The sequence below is a fragment of the Bos grunniens genome, chromosome 6 (genome assembly GCF_055505025.1).
Source record: "Bos grunniens cultivar Pamir isolate PY7600 chromosome 6, Bosgru_T2T1.0, whole genome shotgun sequence".
Classification (NCBI taxonomy): domain Eukaryota; kingdom Metazoa; phylum Chordata; class Mammalia; order Artiodactyla; family Bovidae; genus Bos; species Bos grunniens.
In genome coordinates this window covers 53,006,654-53,025,242 of record NC_141170.1, presented here as the reverse complement: position 1 = coordinate 53,025,242, position 18,589 = coordinate 53,006,654, and the positions used below count along the sequence as shown (strand labels likewise).

The 18,589-nt window shown below is 38.4% G+C and overlaps 1 protein-coding gene across 2 annotated transcripts in view; it reads right to left on the bottom strand.

Moving 5' to 3' along the window:
* Window positions 1-18,331, bottom strand: part of COX7B2 (cytochrome c oxidase subunit 7B2) — a 136,404-nt gene extending 118,073 nt beyond the window's left edge. For both annotated transcript variants that reach the window (XM_086407689.1, XM_086407688.1), the window contains exon 1: window positions 18,235-18,331. The gene's annotated coding sequence lies outside the window, so the exon portion shown is untranslated. The remainder of the gene's footprint in view (window positions 1-18,234) is intronic.
* Window positions 18,332-18,589: the final 258 nt, after the last annotated feature.

Here is an 18,589-nt window from a genome sequence, read left to right as displayed (position 1 = left end):
AACAGCAAAATTGCTCTTGATTATATAAGAAAAAGGTTGTCTTTTCTTTTTCTACTTATCTTTGACATTTTAATCTTTCACTGGAGGTGGAACATATATTTAAAGGCAATGAATTACTTGAGAAATTTGGTTTCAGATCACATGCTATCCTCACTGGCTCAGTCACAGAGAAATAGCACACAAAGGTTACCCAAATGAAGCTTTTCCTAAATTGGATTTCCATTTCAAAAGATTTCTCCTTTATGTTGACATAAAAGTACAGAATCAACTACTGTAATTTTCATGCATACAACATCTGTGTCTATAAGTACATGATATGATAAGATTTTCAAAGAACAAAGTAAGAATTTAGGGACAAAGAAAGACATAACTTAAAATGAGAATTTGCACTTGTCCCAGAGGCCGTAGAGAAACTGCTAAAAACACCTGACTTCAGATCAGCCTAGGGGCAGTAATTAGTGGAAGTTTCAGGGACTGGCTTACAAATGACCCAAGTGCCAGATTACTTGTTGAAAAAACCATTATAAAAAGTATTTACTGCAGAACAAGGTGAAGAAAACAACTATGGAGACTATAAAGTGATTTATTATCATAACAAACGTAATTATTAGTCCTTGGTGTCAATTTGCATTAATCATATATTTGTATATGGTAGTGAATATAAGCACAGAAATTCAGTTTAAGAGAATCCAGTGAAGATGAAGTTTAGTTACTGCAAAGAAGCTCTGACTTATAAATAAAAAATGTCAAGATATAGACTAAAACAAAAATGAAATTTAAAAAAATAACTAAAGATGAAGTCATTTCTCAACAGGAATAGGCAGTATTCCAGAATCTATTTTCAGCCTTTCAGAAAATAAATTGGTGAAATCAAAAGTTCAATATGAGGAAATGCTTTTTCACAGAGTTAAGGAACACTTGATTAAAGGAAAAAGAAAACCCTTATATGTTCATGAAGGAGTCCACCTACTGGACAGAACAGTTAATTGGTATGGGGAAAAAACTCACAAGCAGGTGTCTTATACTCTAGGCAGAAATCCTCTCAGCAACATGAAAATATAATTTGCTTTTTAAAAAACAATTAGCATTACAATTCTAATAAGAGGCAGGAGTCATTAAGTGGACCTCACTCTAGGAGGGTTTAATACAAATCAAACTGAAAGGAAGGAAGGGAGAGAGGAAAAAAGAGAGAAAGGGAGGAAAGAGGGAAGGAAGGAATGAATCTCATCTCTTCTTTCTAAACTGTTCATGTTTCACTTTGTTCATTTTTTGCTGAGAAGCATTTTAGGGCATAGATTTTCATGTGCATTTTCCACAGAAAGATACTATGTCCTCCCAGCCCAAGAGTATTAACAAATAACAACATCAAAATGCAAATACATTCATTTAAGAAGCAAAACTTCATTCTAACCCTAACCAGTTTGACGGTCATGAGAAAAGGTTCTTATGTCCTTCATCTGTACACTGTCCGCCACCGAGGACTCATAGGTTTCATCTAAGATGTGTGTAAAATTACTTTACAAAGTAAATATCTCATACAGATACAAGACAGTTGAGGCTTGTGTGACAATTTTTACCAGCTAAGAAAGCAGTCTTACTATCTATTCCCTAATTGCCTCACCAAAGCAGAATTAGCCTCCACACACTGGAGGCAGCTTGAAGAATAAAAACAAAGGAAGCACTTAGCCTGGTCCAGGGATTCTTTCGCCACCTCTTGGACACAGCTCACTTCTGTTTGCAACTATTAATCAGGCCAGAACCAACTGGCTGCCGACCCCTGCAGAAGGCACTGATGTTCCAAAACGGAAGGCTTGCTTGCTGTGCTGACACCACTCTTAATGATTCAAACATCTGGAGAACAACATCTCACAGTGACAGTAAGGGCTTCTCTAATAAGCAATAAATCACATGCCGGGTACTGTGAATTCAGAGCACAATGAGAGTGACAAAGTGGTCCCAGCCACAAGAGCCCATCGCTTTCCTTTGAGGCAAAGACTTAGGTATCTCAGAAGGGTGCCCTCAGGTATTAGACATTGCATTCCACCAAGATTTCAAAGAAGTCTTTTAGAATTATAGGAAATAAGTAGCATTTAAATTCTGGTCTATTTCCACCTTCTTAATGCCAATTTATGAATTTAAGTGTTTTTTTAAATGTAACAGATTTGACTCAAATCACAAAAGTAATACATAACAAGTCAAGCAGCAGGGATGTACAGGTTACTATATTTATAAAGATGACAGATTACTATTTCTTTCTGAATGATTATATTACAATGATGTGTTTCCCTATTCATTTCTTAGTAAAAGTCACTCAGTCACGTCTGCCTCCTTGTGACCTCACAGACTGTAGCTCGCCAGGCTCCTCTGTCCATGGACTTTACCAGGCAATAATACTGGGGTGGGTAGCCATTCCCTTCTCCAGGGGATCTTCCTGACCCAGGGATCAAACTCGGATCTCCAGCATTGCAGGCAAATTCTTTACCATCTGAGCCACCAGGGAAGCCCTACCTCTTCCAATTTCCAATTCTCTCTTTCTCTAATCTCTACCCTAGACATCACTAATATCACAAAGCAAGCACCAAGTGGACAGCTACTTAACTGCACTTTCTAGTGTTTCTATAATGATCATATATTAATAAACCCAAGGAGAAAAGTCCATTTGGTAGAACTAATTCATCTACCTCTATAAAACGTCCTCACATTTCCATTATACATTATGTTTACTATCTGCATTCTCTCTGGCTAGGACTTCACATCTTCTTTGTTAGGTCTGGCCTTAAACCTGCTATCTGCTCCCTGAATTTAGGTTCAGTCACAAATATTCCTTAACATTCAACTCTTCCCTATATCCACCAAGCCTGACACCACAATACTACTTGACTCCTCTTCAAGTCAATGACACTCTCACATACTTTTTTCTTGTTTTCACTGGAATTCTGTTTTCCAACACTGTTCCAACATATCTGAGCAGGCTTCTAGGGGTACTACCTCTCAGAGAGGGAGAGAGACTAGATAGATAGGTAACTAAAAGGACAAATGTACATTCAGCACAGGGTAATGGTAACGTGGAAAGACTGAAGTTTAATTTCATGTGAAAGGAATGCCTCCTGGAGAGTATTCATCTTGAGGACAGAAAGTCAAAACCCCTCATTTTTTTATTAAGATCATTAGGACAGGGACAGAAGGCTCTGAATAAAAATGTGTGTGTGAGTCACTCAGTCGTGTCCGACTCTTTGAGACCCCATGGACTGGGGCTCGTCAGGCTCCTCTGTCCATGAAATTCTCCAGGCAAAAATACTGGAATGGGTTGCATTCCCTTCTCCACGAGATCTTCCCAACCCAGGAATTGAACCCAGGTCTCTCACATTGTGGGCAAATTCTTTACTGCCTGAGCCGCCAGGGCAACAAATAGTGCTCAATAAATACTGTTGGCTTACCCCGACTGTGTAAACATACATACATACACACACACACACACACACACACACACACACATATAAACAAACACTAAAATAAAGTTAATGAGAAACACAGCAAGTAGTGGAATTTTGAATAATTATTTCTCTACTTTTTTCTACAATTCTTATTTTGCCAATGTTTCCTCATTCATCTAGTCAGTGTTACTTTTATAACAAAGGAAAATTGATTTACACAAAGGAATAAATCCCAGCAGCATTTCTTACAGGAAGTCACTAAGCCTTGAAACCTTCAACCAGCACAGCCAGGTGTCCCTGCTCTGAAAATATGACTTATAGCTGAAGAGAGCAGGACAGCTATGAGCTCTGAAGCTTTGTTACTCTGGTGTGTCTGGGCAGAAATGTAGCCTAAGTCTAGGCCTTCCTTAGTGCATGCCATGTTTTCATAATCACTAGGATTTGGCATCTGTTCTAGTAGAGATTAGCTACTAAAAGCCAGGACTGGAAACTGGCTGGGAACTATAATGGACTTGACTACACAACAGAAAGGATGCTGCTCTAAAACAAATGGAGCCCCCCAAGAACATTAATGGTGACTTATTCATTCTCTCTCCAAATATTTACTTACTGACTACACTATGCCCGACATCTGACACTTTGGGCATATAAAAGAAGACAAATCAGACCACATCTCTTTCCACATAGATCTCACAATCTACTGGGAGATGCAGACAATAAAGATTTAAAGAAAAATAAAGCAGGATAAAGCTGCTTCTTTGAGCAAGACAAGCAGTGAAGTTTTCTCTGACAAGCTGACAAAGACTGAAAGAAATAAAAGAGCGAGCCACACGGACTAATATCATTCTGGACAGGAGAACAGCGAGTGCAAAGGAGCAGCAGAGCTGCTGGAGAACAGGAAGTAAGGACAGAAACTAGGGAGTCTGGAGGCACATAATCTAAGGCCTTCGGGTGAATAAGGATTTTCTACTTCATTGAGTATGATAGCAATGCACTCAAGGGCTTTACTCAGAGGGTCGTAGCATATTTACATTTTAAATGGAACTTTTGGCAATGTAAGACATATAGCTAAATGGAGGCAAGGGAAGACATAAGAGGTAGGAGGATTAAGTAAACGTCCAGGCAATAGATGATGGTGGCTTGAATGAAAGTGGTGACAACAGAAATGGAGAGAAGTAGTCAGATTCAAAAGTGCGCAACCAACAGTTTTGCTGATGCGGGATATGAAACAAAGAGTGATGTCAAGGATGATGGCAAATTTTTTGACTTGAGCAACTAGATATTATCATTTGCTTGAAGGGGAATACTATGAGAGAAACAGAGTTGGTAGAGAAAAATCGAGAATTCAAGTTTGGTTACGTTAGGTTTAAGCAGACATTTGGATGTGGGGCTCAAAGATTCAGGCCATAGATGGAACCTAGGGAGCCTTCGGTGTCAGAGTGGTAATTAAAAGATCACCTAGGGAGTGAATGTGTCTAAAGAACAGGCACGGTCAAGGGACGGAGTCCTGGGACACTTCAACATTTAAGGCCAGAATGAAAAAGAGGATCCAGCAGAGAGGACTGAAAGGGAAAACCAACGAGACAAGGAGAAGATTAGAAGATGCCCCCAGAACCAACTGAAAGAGTCTAAGAGAATGCACTTTGTTGTTGTTTTTTTTAATATAAATTTATTTATTTTAATTGGAGGCTAATTACTTTGCAACATTGTATTGGTTTTGCCATACATCAACATGAATCCACCATGGGTGTACAGGTATTCCCCATCCTGAACCCTCCTCCCACCTCCCTCCCCATACCATCCCTCTGGGTCATTCCAGTGCACCAGTCCCGAGCATCCTGTATCATGCATTGAACCTGAACTGGTGATTCGTTTCACATATGATGAATAACACAACTATGTAAAACTCCCATGTCTTGTCTCTGATCTCAGAGCCTTGGAGAAAAGACAGTAGTTTACATCAGGTCTCAGTTTCCCCAATTCTCATGGGGGAAATCTATGTAGTAGACTAGTAAATACTGTGCCACCTCGTTATGGATTAGTTTGCTTACTCTGAGCCCACTCTTGTTTCTTTCCCTTCTCCTCTTTCAACTAGAGAATGACTCTGGATTCAGCAAAAGCTGAAGAGACCACAGATTTTTCAGAATAACACATCCTGAAAGCCAAGCTTGATTGTGACCATTGTAAAATCAAATTAAATTTCAGGCATGTTATTCTGATGCAGTGAAGAGAAAATGAATCTCAGATATAAGTAGGTTTCTTTTGTTCCAGCTCTGTGCAACGGACCTCTTATGTATTCATTTTATTTCCTTACTCTTTCACCCTATTCAGTTAAATTTATTTTTAGCTATTGTTGGGCATCCTTTAGGAGAGACAAATACTAAGGACTATAATTGAGTACAACCCAAAGGTTCCAAAAACAGCCTGCTTAATGCATCAATGTCAAAGGAAAGAATACCTTTCCTCTCAGGAGGGTCAAAGACTTCTTGCTAACTCTGGTGGCCTGGGAGTCTTCTTCCTGACTTTGATATTAACTGCAGGGACTGTTGGTATTACTGTTACAGGTTAGAATATAGGCTAAAAAGAAAAGACAAGCAGTATCACATGCGGTATTGGACTTAAGTGATACTTTTCATAATGTTACTGGGAGAAGTCTGTTGGAAATGTCACATATAGGTAAACAGTATAGGTGAGCATCTTTGAAATCACTGTCACGTTACCTTTATTTCTATAGTTCTTTATGGACTTTATGATACATCTTACAAGCAGTTTATTGGCTTGGCCATGATTCAGGAAGTAAGGCAAAGACATGCATTCCTTGCACAAGAGTTACTTTGGGGACTTGCCACCAGCTTACATGAAAGGGAGAGCTCAGTGCTCTTGAAGACGTGACTTACTCAGTGGTGCCTGACTCATCCCAAACTTTACCCATCTTCCCCACATCAGTTCTCATTATCAGAAAAAAATGACTCATTAAGAGGAGAGAAAATCAAAGTAGTCCTACATCTTCAGAAAATCAGAATAGGTCACTGTATCCCAAGACCACTCATTATCTTGGAAAGGTATTCTTGTTGTTGTTGTAGAAAAATTTTTATGGACAAATATGACTGGTGAATGCCCAGTAAAATTTATTTTCCTGAATTTTGATGTATTTGTCATTTTTAAAGTATAATTATAAATATTCACTTTCTTACCTAAATGCATAGACAGTTTTGTATTTTTCTAAAAAGAGTCCTCTAAATTGCATAAGCTCAAGCTGTACCAACACCCAATCTCCCTGAGGTAGACATCATTCATTAAAATCACATAGATGGAAAATAATAAAAAATGGACTTGAAACTAGGGCTGCTTAGCATCATAGAGCCCCCTTCATCATTTAAACCCCAGGGTTAATGCATCTCATCTCCTCTTGAGAATAAATAATTTTGGAGGGGAGAGAAAATAAATGAGGCTTCTGGAGAAGGAAATATTAGTAGGTACACAAGGAGGAGCCTGCTGCTGTTAAGTCACTTCAGTCGTATCCGACTCTGTGCGACCCCATAGACGGCAGCCCACCAGGCTCCCCCATCCCTGGGATTCTCCAGGCAAGAACACTGGAGTGGGTTGCCATTCCTTCTCAAACTAGAAGCACCTGAAATTGAACTATTCCTACTTCAAAATTTTGCCTAGACTCGTGCCACACACCTATTACAGGGCTAGCAATAAAGGATTATTTTGAGTGTACGTGAGTATGAACTTTTATTTTGCCCTTACCCATGCATTTCTATAAATTTGACTATGGTTTCACAATCATCATGACCATGAGAATGTCTGATGGGGGAAAAGAAAAATCTGCAGTACGCCCTTTATTTATGGAACTCTCTCTCAGAGGCACCAACCTACTTTTATTTTTGGATGCCTTTTATTATTGTGGTGGTTGTGCTATTGGTAAATGTACCCAGTGGCAATTTCATGACTTGCATACCCAATAAATGCAATAAATAATTAAAGCTAGCATTAAGCATGCTAATAAATTTACAGGGTTGTTTCCTAAAATAATTACCCCAGTAAATGTGAAAAGGCTACAGTTAGCAGATAGGTAAGACAATCATATTTGAGATCTGATCATATTTCTAGAAAATTCACAGTAGCTCTGCTATTAAAGCTAGTGGGAAAACCTTCCTCTAGGGACTATTTTCGTGGTTCATTTTGCACCATGCTAGCACTGACCCAAAAAATGACTAGAGGCACAAGGTTCTGTAATAGGAATAACCACAACACACCTAAAACATAGTTTTGGGCAACTGAATATTGTATATTTGCCCCTTTTGCTTTTATTAATGCAGTTCAGTGGATAAGAGCAGACAGAATCGAAAGAGAGGAGAATGTGCTTTATCATCTGTTGCCAAATTTCAATTTCCTCTTTCAAGTACAGTTGAATGCATTTTCTTTGCAACCCAAAGACAGAAGATCTTGATTACTGTTGCTAGAATAATCTCAGCATTTGTGTGGAGAAGATAGGAAAAATAAATAGTCTCTCTGGATGATGTGTCAGCTTGTGAACTTACAAAACAAGATATATTCTTGGAGGTAGGGAAATTATATTAAGGTGAAATGGTAGAGCCATTAAAATGACAATTGAAGGCTTATTTTGTGGGCCAGGGCTGGCTTCCCAACTGTCCTTTGTCTTTAGCCTCACCCCAGGGGCACAGACAACAAACCGGAAATGAACAGGTCAAGACAGGGGCAACTGTCTGGAAATACAGGTCACTCAAGCTGTGGGCCCTATTAAGAAATGCTAGTTTTTTCATAAAATTTAGTTTCCAGCTCTTTTCTCCCCTGTCTTCACCTACCCCCATGCTTGTTTCAGATCTTTAAAAAGAAAAGGAGGTGATATCTCTCCTGGCTCAGTTGGCATTCTTTCTCTCTATAACAAGAAAATGCTAAGGCAGAAAAACACCACTTGGACTTCTGCGAAGAAACAAAGTAGCTACCAGTACTACTAGCAGACACTAATTTAGGAAACAGCCTATTACTGTCCACTCTCAAGTGATGGGGTTCAAGGCAGGCCACCCTAAAATACAAAATTAAATTTTATAATGTTGATTTTTATAACATTTTTAATATTAAAACATTAATATTTATATAGGGATTTTTCTCCTGTATATAGGCACTGACCAATATCCAATTGTATATCAAGATGAATTTAACTACTTCTCTTCCAAATTTCTATACCTTTTTACAAATCCTGAAGCTGAATTACCTCTTCCATTCATAAATTAAACCTAAAAGAACTACTGATTCTTTTGAATTCTCTGTTGAAAAAGTCAAAATTAAATTATTATCATCATTTATTGCTTAGATTATTCTACTATTTCCCTAATTGATTTTCCTGACTTACGTCTCTCTCCATTCAATTTACCAACAACCAAATTTTCTAAAGTACCATTTTTCATGCTTTCACTTTCTGGTTTAAAATCTCTTGTTGATCCTACATAATGCATAGCATCTATCCTAAACTCTTTGGTCTAACCTGGTAAGTTCATTGCTGACAGCATATCTCCTTTGTTCCCTAATCACAGGAATAATCAATAAATCACAGTGTATTGTAAAATTACCACACTGTAAAATCAGGGAAAAGGGGCTGTTCATCACTTTTTGTTTACTGCTATATTTCTCTATAGTTGGAGAAGAAAGTTATTATATGTTCAAGAAATGGCTTTAATTCATATTAATATCCACACCCTATATGCTTTCTTTTTTTACTTATAAAAAGCAAGGTCCAAATCATGTACCATCTCCTCCAATAAATATTATCAATACTTCAACCTCTATTTATCCTTCTCTTTTTTTCAATATGCCAGTAAATCTGGAAAACTCAGCAGTCGCCACAGGACTGGAAAAGGTCAGTTTTCATTCCAATCCCAAAGAAAGGCAATGCCAAAGAATGCTCAAACTACCACACAATTGCACTCATCTCACATGCTAGTAAAGTAATGCTCAAAATTCTCCAAGCCAGGCTTCAGCAATATGTGAACCGTGAACTTCCTGATGTTCAAGCTGGTTTTAGAAAAGGCAGAGGAACCAGAGATCAAATTGCCAACATCCACTGGATCATGGGAAACCAAGAGAGTTCCAGAAAAACATCTATTTCTGCTTTATTGACTATGCCAAAGCCTTTGACTGTGTGGATCACAATAAACTGTGGGAAATTCTGAAAGAGATGGGAATACCAGACCACCTGACCTGCCTCTTGAGAAATCTGTATGCAGGTCAGGAAGCAACAGTTAGAACTGGACATGGAACAACAGACTGGTTCCAAATAGGAAAAGGAGTACATCAAGGCTGTATATTGTCACCCTGCTTATTTAACTTATATACAGAGTACATCATGAGAAATGCTGGACTGGAAGAAGCACAAGCTGAAATCAAGATTGCCAGGAGAAATCTCAATAACCTCAGATATGCAGATGACACCACCCTTATGGCAGAAAGTGAAGAGGAACTAAAAAGCCTCTTGATGAAAGTGAAAGAGGAGAGTGAAAAAGTTGGAAAGCTCAACATTCAGAAAACGAAGATCATGGCATCTGGTCCCATCACTTCATGGGAAATAGATGGGGCAACAGTGGAAAGTGTCAGACTTTGGGGTGGGGGGGCTCCAAAATCACTGCAGATGGTGACTGCAGCCATGAAATTAAAAGACACTTACTCCTTGGAAGGAAAGTTTTGACCAACCTAGATAGCAAATTCAAAAGCAGAGACATTCCTTTGCCAACAAACGTTCGTCTAGTCAAGGCTATGGTTTTTACTGTGGTCATGCATGAATGTGAGAGTTGGACTGTGAAGAAGGCTGAGCGCTGAAGAATTGATGTTTTTGAACTGTGGTGGTGGAGAAGACTCTTGAGAGTCCCTTGGACTGCAAGGAGGTCCAACCAGTCCATTCTGAAGGAGATCAGCCCTGGGATTTCTTTGGAAGGAATGATGCTAAAGCTGAAACTCCAGTACTTTGGCCACCTCATGCGAAGAGTTGACTCATTGGAAAAGACTCTGATGCTGGGAGGGATTGGGGGCAGGAGGAGAAGGGGACGACAGAGGATGAGATGGCTGGATGGCATCACTGACTTGATGGACGTGAGTCTGAGTGAACTCCGGGAGTTGGTGATGGACAGGGAGGCCTGACATGCTGCGATTCATGGGGTGGCAAAGAGTCGGACATGACTGAGCGACTGAACTAACTAAAGCAGATAGTGAAGACTGCAGTTTATCTATTAATATATTTTCTAGTACTGAATCCAAAATTATGCTTTTTCCCTTTTAGTCTCAGAAATAAGGTATTGGCGATAGTCCTTCTTCTACCCTTGTAAAACAAGAGAGCAGAGCAGCTTCCTGAAGACAGTTCAATTCCAAGAACAAGTGAAAATAAAGGGGTTCCTAGTTTCTCCTTATCAATTCAACAATCAAATAACTCCCTGAACTACTTCAGACATGTTATGACAATGGATCTTACACATAAAGGAAACATCAGAGGTGGGCAGGAAGCATTCTATGGTCCCTCCCATACACCAATATTCTGCAGCATTCTATTCTTTCTAAACCTCTAAGCTTAATCTTAAGCTTCAGCTCAGCTTGAGGAGTGGCTTTCCCCTAGAGAAAGGAATGAGTATCTTATCAAGACATTCCTGCTCCCACCATTGAGTCACCCACTCCAACTATGACTCTGGGTATCTTTCTAGAGCCAGTGTTTCCAGTTTAGATTTTCAAGCTCAGAATCCTTCAAAACAGGTCAAAAACCACATTAACTGAAGTAAATCTGTAGTCATTCTAAATCTAATGCTGAAAATTTAATCCCAATTCTATTTCTTATCCCAAATTTTGACCAGCACATTCACCATTTTCATCAGCAGTCCTGTAATTTTATCAAAAGGCTGAAATTCTAAGAATAAAATTCTGACATTATAGACATATTCCAAACTTGAAAATAACCTCTTTAAATTATTAAAATCCCAAGGATAAATTAAAGTCCAAAAATTAGATAACCTTGAAAGTTTAAATACAAGAAATTTTAAGGTTGAAAGAAATTTAATGTCTATGGTCAAAGTCTCAGGCCTTTGTGAGCTGCAGTTTGAAAATATTAAAACCAAATTGCTAGTACAAAGTCCAAAACTCATGTTGATAAATTTATTCTACTTTTTCTCAGTCAGAGGTATTCTCAGTGTCTAAAATGGGTATAGTTTCCTCAAGGATTCATAAATTGTATCATGTTAAAGACAGGTAAAAAGACATGTTTTTACTACAAACATCTTAAAGAGTCCAAAAAGTAGTCATCTGAAAAAAAAATAAAGTTGAATCTGTATCTTACTTCATGACCACTGACAAACTCAAAAAGAATCAAAAATTTAATGTATAAAGGAAAAAAAGCAACCATAAAAGTACTAAAGAAAATAAATTTCTTTATAAACTTGGAGAAATACATTTCTAAATATGACTCCAAACTCATAAAATAAAATAGATATATTTTTACCACATTAAAAAAATTAGTAGGGTCAAAAGACAAATGACTGACATGGGAAAAACATGTGAAACTCACATCAGAGACAAAAGTAATATCTTCTTCATATAAAAAGAGCAGCTGGATATCGAACAGAAATAAAACACTAAGGGTTCCCTAGAAAAAGGACAAAAACTGAGAGCCAGTTCCCAGAAAAATTCAAGTGGCCCTTAAACAAATGGAAAGATATCAAACTCTTTTGTGTCCTATTATTATATAATGAATGCAAATTAAAACAACACTGAAGTAACATTTTTCACTTATCAGATTGGCAAAAATCTCAACCTTTCATAATATTGTTAATAAGGCTATTGTGAGGCATATAAGCAGAATGCAAAATGTAAAAGACTTATGAGATTTAGCAATATATAAACAATGCTATCTACTGCAAATACTGTAAGAACATCTATGAAATATAATTTTATTGCTCAGACTTCATGAGAAAAGTTAACAGTGGTCCATCAGACAAAAAAATTCATGTGAAGAATTGGATATTAAGTGCTTAAGTGTTGACAATATTGGTCTCTTGAAATGGAGAGCATTAGTTTCTGAATAAAATTCCATACGTAAGATTTGGATGAATTTGGTAGCTAAGTTTAACATATATTTGATGAATAATGGAACCTGTAACTGATTAGATATATGGTCCATTAGTAATATTTGAAATCATTTATTCATAGCTTAGTCGGTAGGGAATCTGCCTGCAATGTGGGAGCCCTGGGTTTGATTCCTAGGTTAAGAAGATTTCCTGGGGAAGGAAATGGCAACCCACTCCAATGCTCTTGCCTGGAGAATCCCACGGACAGAAGAGCCTGGCAGGCTACAGTCCATGGGGTCACAAGAGTCAGACACAACTTAGCGACTAAACCACCATCACCAAACAACGTTATATATGCATTTAACTTCTGATCCAAAAAATCAAGTCTCAGAATTTATACTATAGATAACTTGCCAAAAATGAGAAGTATATAAGCTTATTACCAAACTACTATTTTTAATTGCAAAAGAAGGGAAATCACTCAAGTGTCTATCAACAGGGGAATATTTAAATAAACTATGATACATTCACATAGCAAATATTCATGTTATGCTATATTAATATTTTATACCATGAGAAAGAAGCTCTCTACCTATTGATATGGAAGCATTTCTAGAATGAGCAACTAAGGGAAAAAACAAGATGTAGAACAGTATATAAAATTTGATTTCTTTTGTAGAGAAAAGGCAAAATTAAAAATATGTATTCATATATGCATACATTTGCATTTAAACTTTGCAACCCCAAGGACTGTAGGACACCAGACTTCCCTGTCCTTCACCATCTTCCAGAGCTTGCTCAAACTCATGTCCATTGAGTCAGTGATACCATCCAACCACCTCATCCTGTCATCTCCTTCTTCTGCCTTCAATCTTTCCCAGCATCAGGGTCTTCTCTATGAGTCAGCTCTTTGCACCAGGTGGCCAAAATATTGGAGCTTCAGCTTCAGCATCAGTCTTTCCAATGAATATTCAGGACTGATTTCCTTCAGGAGGGACTGGTTGGATCTCCTTGCAGTCCAAGGGACTCTCAGGAGTCTTCTCCAATAACACAGTTCAAAAGAATCAATTCTTCAGTGCTCAGCCTTCTGTATGGTCCAACTTTCACATCCATACATGACTACTGGAAAAACCATAGCCTTGACTAGACTGCCCTTTGTTGGCAAAGTAACATCTCTGCCTTTTAGTATGCTGTTTAGGTTGGTTGTAGCTTTTCTTCCAAGGAGCAAGCGTCTTTTAATTTCATGGCTGCAGTCACCATCTGCAGTGATTTTGGAGCCCAAGGAAAAAAAGTCTCTCACTGTTTCCATTGTTTCCCCATCTATTTGCCATGAAGTGATGGGACTGGATGCCATGATCTTAGCTTTTTGAATGTTGAGTTTTAAGCCAGGTTTTCACTCTTCTCTTTCACTTTCATCAAGAGTCTCTGTAGTTCCTCTTCACTTTCTGCCATAAGGGTGATGTCATCTGTCATACCTGAGATTATTGATATTTCTCTCAGAAATCTTGATTCCAGCCTGTGCTTCATCCAGCCCGTGCTTCATCCAGCCCAGCATTTCTCATGATGTCCTCTACATATAACTTAAATAAGCAGGGTGACAATATACAGCCTTAAGGCATTCCTTCCCAATTTGGAACCAGTCTGTTGCTCCATGTCTGTTTCTAACTGTTGCTTCTTGACCTGCATACAGGTTTCTCAGGAGGCAGGTAAGATTGTCTGGTATTCCCATCTCTTTAAGAATTTCCCACATAGTCTAACTCAAACCAAACTGCCTGGGTCTATCTCTCACACTTACAAATTAATTAAAGTCTTTTAGACGATCTATAAAACGGAAATTGTAGGAATTCTTACTTTAGGGATTGATACACAAAAACAATGAGTTAACAACTGCAAAGTACACAGGACAATATTGGGCATTTACTAACAATTACAGTAATGTTTGTTAAACAACTGCTGCTTCTGTTTAGTGGCAAAGTCGTGTCTAACTCTTTGCGACTCCCTGGACTGTAGCCTGCCAGGCTCCTCCATCCAAGGAATTTCCCAGGCAAGAATACTGGATTAGGTTGCCATTTCCTTCTCCAGGGCATCTTCTCTACACAGGGATCAAATCAGGGTCTCTTGCTTGGCAAGCAAATTCTCTGCCCCTGAAGCACCTGGGAATCCCATGTTAAACAAGTAAATATCAGTAAGTACAACTTGAAAGAAATATAACAGAAATTAGATTTATCAATGTATATTTTTTTAGTTTTTGAATTACAAGTTTTTGAGTTTGGAATGTATGGTTCAAAAACAAAAGTAAATTAACATATAAACTTAAAACTGGCCCCAGAGCACTAAAACTTAAATATAAGACATTCCCAGATTCTAGACTAGATATCCCCCTAAAACACTGTGTTCTTAAAAATCAGAATTGGTGGCACAAGAGGTAAAGAATCCACCTGCCAAAGCAGGAAACACAAGAGATGCAGGTTTGATCCCTGAGTTGGGAAGATCCCCTGGTGTAGGAAATGGCAACCCGCTCCAGTATTCTTGCCTGGAGAATCCCCTGGACAGAGGAGCCTAACAAGCTACAGCCCATAGGGTCACCAAGAGTTGGACAGGACTGAGCGACTGAGTATGCACGAAAAGGAAGAAGTATACCTGGAAATATTATTGGTTTTAGCTTTATCTGGATGCTTGTAAGTCTGTGTGAGCGGTACAGATTCCAGGAAACTATTAGTATATTAATTATGACACTATGGACTCATCAATCTAGGCACAAAAATGCATTTAGCATACCACTGCCTCTCTTGGACTGACATTTCAGACATTCCTGACTTTCAGAAAAGTTTAAAATTCTGCAGTCAAGATCGCCAGATTTTACTTGAAGTATAATTTTTCCCTCTGCAACATATTTTTAAAACCTCTTCATTTCTGTTCTCTCCTTTAACTTCCAGTTTTTGACACTCTGTTACTACTGGAAGTGGAAACTCTATCTCATGAAATAAGCCTTACTACCTCCAGAAAGCAGATATTTTCAATCCTATATGACAGTGACTCTTTCCACTGCCTCTTGCTACGGAATGGCTTAGCTGGTGAAACCTGTATCTCAGAGAGGGTTTCCTTTTTATCTTATTTATTTTGGCTGAAAAATCACTCTCAAAAGTTGATTCCTGAAGTGAAGCTGCAATTGATGTTTCTGAAGCCTGAGAGCCTAGGGGCCCACTGAGAACTAATAGCCCTTCCATATGCTCCTGCGGGCAGTGCCTTTCATCACTGAAGTGTTCAGGCCTTGAATAGCATTTTTTTTTCTGCTACACATTTTTCTACAGCAATAAAATATGCCTCTACTTTTTATCTTCCTATACCTTTCAGAAAGTTGGAGTTAATTTGTTAACCATTTAATCCATTTCAAAAGTTGAGTTTCTAACTGCTTAACCTGCTTATTAATTTGGTCTGTTCTCCAAAATATAACAGATTATTGCTGTTTGCTGGAAATGAATACTTGCCTTCCTTTTTATCTTTTCCAGACATCAGGGTTTGTGGGTTTTGTTTTTTTTCTAATTTCTTCCTCCATTTCTTAAATTCCAGAATCATTTCAACTATCAATGATGAAATCACTACATTCTGAGTTTACTAAAAGTATCTACTATTTAAACAGATTTCTTATCCCCCACTTCTCTGAGATGGATAATTCAACAAAAAAAGACTTTTCTCCCATCAGACTGATATCAAGCCTATACAAGCTTAAATTTAACTCATCTTCTTGCCTTGTTCCTTGCAATGTGCCTTATCTTGCTGAGCCTTGTCTTCAGTCCTAATTCTTGGGCATATTCCTTTAAGGCACAAACTAAGTATATCTCTCTGCAAATCTACAAAGACTACAGTACCTGAAAATCACCTAATGATACTCTGTATATTCTACAGAACTTCCTACTTTTCTCACTATTTAAGATTCTGTTCTAATGCACTTTATATCATTTTCTTACCTCAATTGTTTCTTGACTCTCTTTGAAGGAGACATTCCATTTGAGACCCTGCCTCTTTCTCTTTTTGATTACTTTGGGACCTGGGGACCTATTTCAATCTAGTAACAACTAAACACCTCTCCCTTTTCTTATACTCTGTGGAACAGCATTTACATCCCCTTGACTCTCTATTTCTCCCTTACAGATGTCTACTGGAACTTCAAAGTGTAATTTTCTACGTCACCTTTGTCAATTCACTTCATAATTTCTCAAGTTTTCTTCTAAAATAAGTTTTATTCTCCGCCAGTTTTTCTTTTGTTTCCATTGTTCATTTGTTTCCATTGTTCTATATTAACCTGAGCACGAATTTTAAATTACTTGAATACCTCAAACTAAGCAAATGCAATCATTAGAACCAGAGATTCCCAAACGCAAGCCTATCTGACTTGTTTTCTTAGACACTATTTTTGCAATCGTTTTATTGAGTTATTTTTCCTGCTGAATTTAGGAAGTTATATGGTCCTTATCGGCTTCCCTGGTGGCTCAGCGGTAAAGAATTTGCCCACAATGCAGGAGACCGAAGTTCAATCCTTGCATCAGACAGATCCTCTGGAGAAGGAAATGAGAACCCACTCCAGTATTCTTGCTTGGGAAATCCCACAGACAGAGAAGCCTGTCATAAAAGAGTTGGACATGACTGAGGGACTAAACAACAAGATACTCTTTACAGTAAGGGTTCTCTTTTTTTTTTTAATTTTGGTATCCATCAACCTCCTATTGGTGGAGTCACAATTTGAATCTCAGCAGTGAAAAGTCATGGTCAGACTGTATGAAATTATCAAATTTAGGGCCACTTGAGATTAAGAGATAAGTGGTGGTGGTTTAGTCACTAAGTCCTGTTGTATCTCCCCAAAGAGATAGGAGAAACTTTTAAACATAGGAACAAGTCACATGACTCCTAGATTTGTCCCTCTGTTTCCTCTCTTGACTCTGAAAAGGACTCCAAATAATATAAAAAATAACCAGAATTTCATATTTTCTCTGCCACAACCTAAGCCTAGCACTAAATACATCCTGCAGATACTGCTGATTACAGTAGCAACACTTTGAGACCTAAAAAAGGCTGGTACACGAAAATACTCTCTATAATCAAACCCTTGTCTCTGACAAGGCTACTTAGAAATAATCAAATATGTAGAATTTAAGGTCAAGCAGCAGCAACTATTTGGCTAGGATGCATTTAATAAGGATATCTCAGTGGTACTGGTCAGATTTTCTTGCTGAGCCCTTGAAAGCTTGCCTACCTTTGCTTACATCCCAAAGTATGCAGACTTGCCCGCTACAGAAATCGGCGTCTGCTTATATAAAAACAGCCACTCTCCTGTAAACAAAATTGCCATAAGCTGGAACAGCCCCTTACCACTGAAAATACGTTGTCACAGCTCCCTACTGCTGAAAATATGTGGTCAGTGCCTAGTCCAACACTGTCCAATACCTCCCACTCCAACCATGCCATAAGCATGCACCTGAAGTGTTACTCCATAAACACTCTAAAACACAGATTTCTCTTTTTCGTTTTCTCTTTACTCCCACTCTATATTCTAGATGTCTGCATGTGAGAAGAGTCCCGTAAGTAAACTCTCTCTCTTCCCTTGAGAGAAATGAAAAAAAAAAATAAAAGCGGCAGGAAAACCAAAATATTTCCTTACAACTGCTAGAGAAGGTACTTAATTAAGTATGGCTTATAACCGCAGGCTTACTGATACTGAACTCCAGAATTAGACTTACCAAACACTGGCCAGACAGCGTCCAACGGAAGATGGCGCAGAAGCAAATTCGTCGCCTGTCAACTTTACCGCCTGGGGGCCTGAGTGCCGAGTGAGGTGGGAACCTATTAGAAATCGCTCCTCCCTAAAAGGAAATAAAGGGGCGGGTCACATCCCGACTTCCTCTTTCAGAACTGACCAATCAGATAGCTAATTGCCACAGGCTATACAGGAAGAAGTCCAAAGATCGAGAACCGTTAAGGGTGTTGTTCTTGTATGTGTCCCTCCATGTAAAGGAAACAGCACTGGGACAAGGGTTCCTGTTCCTTAACATAATGCATGGTCTTTCCGGTGGAAATCTTTTCCTTCTTTGTCAC